This window comes from Rhagoletis pomonella, unplaced genomic scaffold (genome assembly GCF_013731165.1).
Source record: "Rhagoletis pomonella isolate Grant_MI unplaced genomic scaffold, Rhpom_1.0 Rhpom_scaffold_00002, whole genome shotgun sequence".
In the NCBI taxonomy this organism is placed as follows: domain Eukaryota; kingdom Metazoa; phylum Arthropoda; class Insecta; order Diptera; family Tephritidae; genus Rhagoletis; species Rhagoletis pomonella.
The window spans coordinates 35,242,458-35,245,299 of record NW_023458556.1 but is presented as its reverse complement, the minus strand read 5'-3'; the positions used below and the strand labels follow the sequence as shown (position 1 = coordinate 35,245,299).

Sequence of the window (2,842 nt, the reverse complement as noted above, 5' to 3'; positions counted from 1 at the left end):
GAACAACGAAAATGGCTATAAATTTATGTAGTTATATAGATAATTAGATACTATTCGGTAAAAATTTCGCTTGCAGTAATTTCTACGTGGTAAGTGCTTCTCCATTATTTGCTTTCATAGGGATTTTGATACCTTCCTCATTCAAGTAGTAAAGAAAATTCGTTTAAGTGCCTTTTTCGGTTAAGTGCACAAGTTTTTCGTGCAAAGAAGGATATGCAGCTAAGCAAAATATACTGTATACCTATGGAAATCATTAAATAAAACTCGGAGCGATAACTTTTTTGTTATAAATATATTCTTTTTAAGTTTTTTATTTTCCTACTCCACCCGCAATACGGCAGGAATTGCCCATCCGACAGCAAGGTTGCGGACATAGAGAAACGATTTGACCAGCTTTTGCCAAAACACAAAACACAGTTTGCCCTCTAATCGGTATACAAGACCTTTGGCACACTCTTTGTGGAACTCTTAATCGGATTGACATCATTTGACATGGTCTAATTTGCGCTGTAAGAAATGGTAATGGAAAAAGTTAGTTATGTAGATACATATATGTATGAGTGAATATGTATATGTATTTATATTAGACTGCATCACCAAAAAAAAGTTGCGGTTTTTCCCCGGGATTACAAAATATATTATATTTTAAATCTTAAAATTTTTCAGAAATATTTTGGTGGACGTCTTAAAATATAATAGATTTTATAATTCCAATGGAAACACAGTACCGAATTTTTGTTTTGTATGGGGAGTGATGCACTCTGATGTTAATATGTAAAAGTATTATTTGTATATAAAGGCTTACCAGAAGCTGTTGCAGCTATGCAAAACAGAAAAAAGATACATGCGAATAATTTCATTTTTTCGGCAGAAATATAAAGCTTATTATCCTTATGCTATGTTACTCGTAGTTTAAATGTGATGAGTTTATTTTAAAATTGCTTCAGCTACGACGTATTTATAGAAAAGAGCAGCCGTGATATGATATCTCAGCTTCTGCTGTGTAAATTGTATAATATATAAAATATCTCTTTAACAATAAATAAGTATGTATAATCTATAAAAGATTAAAAGATATAAACAAAGAAATATTTGGCAACAGACCTTTGTAATATAAAGTCTAAAGCTCTTTTGGTGCACATATATATGTACATAAATACTTATTATGAAAATGAGTGTATTGAGACTTGCTGATGTACGTAAACAATATTGTCTTTAAGAATTATTTATTAATTGTACCAAAATTTTTATGTTATTGATGTGAACAAAGCATTTGCTCATAATGTATTTGCACAGTGCTTAATTGCCGGGTGATATGTATTTGCAATATCGCGCAATATTTAACCAGCTGGAACTCGAAGAAGAGTAAATGCTTGTTCAACGAAGGGAATTAAGACAACAACGAGAAAATATTTTTTTCAAGGTAAATTTTGATATAGCACCGCCAAAAAAATCTGTGGATAGAGCACAGAAAAGGATAGAATTTCGAAATTAACCTTGAAAGTCCTTGTACCTTTGCGTGATTTCAAATTGAAATAAATACAAATTCTAAATAACTAGATTAGTATTAGTAGACTAGATAAGATACTTATCTAGTATTAGATAACTAGATAAGTATTTTCTCAAATATTTCGACTTTGTACAGGGCTTTCCCTGTTTAGAAATTCATAATAAATTTAATTAGCAAATTGAATAACAAATTTTAAGATATTTTTGATAAGGGTTGCCACATTTATAGAAATTCAAAATCAATTTAATTGACAAATTGAATAACAAATTTGTTAATGAATATAAAACTACAGAGGTGTTATAAAGCTCTAATTCGAAAAATTTTTGCCAGGGGTTGGCACCTGTTTATAAACTCAAAATAAATTTAATTAACATGTTAAATAAAATATTTTAACATGGGTGTCAAACGAGAAAGATCTACGAAAATAGTATTTGTAAATTTTTTTTTTATAGAGTTGCCACATGTGGTGAAATTCAAGATCACTTAACAAGTTAAACGAAATACATTTATATGAATATCAAACGAGAAAGGTTAAGGCATGCTTTTTTATTTAAATATTTATGAGGGGGGCTGCCACCTGTTCAGATATTCAAAATCAATTTAATCAACAATTTAATTGAATTATTTTGATATAGATGTCAAACCAAAGAGGTTTAATTATGCCTTACCACTAAAGTATTGCCGAAAAGGGTTGCCACCTGCAAACAAATTTTTATGAATATATTAATAATTTTTGATATAAAGAGTTTAAGATGGCTTTACTCCCATTTTTGAAGAGGCTTGCAACCTGTTTAGAAATTTAGAATCAAATTAATAAACAAGATATGGAAAGTTTTATCTCCAAAATACTTTTTAAGGGCAACTCTCTACATATTTTGAATGTCATATTTAACGTAGTTAATTGAAATGTAACATCGACAACATACTTACCAAATTATTTTGAAAGCATTTTATAAGAGAGTTGCCACATTTTCAAAATTCATTCAAACCAACCTTTCAATTATTTTAAATAAAATGTAACAACTTCGCATTAACCCACGAAAGATAAGTTGTTCTTCATACTGATATCGCTAGCTTAGAGCGAAAAGTTGCTAAGTCCCATTTTAAAAATTTTACAGAAGAGTACTATATCGCAAAACTTTGAATACAACAGTTTGGCTGTTTAGCCTTATCAGATTTTCGTTGCTTCTTTTGGACTTGGCAAATTTTCCGTTCATTGAATTTAAACGATAATAAATAAAACAAGTACCTTTATCCTTTTCGAAACATTGATTCCAAATTTCTCTAGCCGCCTGTATAAAAATTTAAGTTTTCATTAAAAAATGGACTTAG

General features: G+C 29.5%; 1 long non-coding RNA gene across 1 annotated transcript; it reads right to left on the bottom strand.

Moving 5' to 3' along the window:
- Window positions 1-272: 272 nt before the first annotated feature.
- LOC118733524 lies at window positions 273-968 on the bottom strand. The gene is made up of 2 exons (XR_004992266.1): window positions 806-968; window positions 273-507 (listed from the first exon to the last, which is right to left on the bottom strand). It is a non-coding gene; the product is annotated as an uncharacterized LOC118733524 (long non-coding RNA).
- Between the last annotated feature and the right edge of the window lie 1,874 nt (window positions 969-2,842).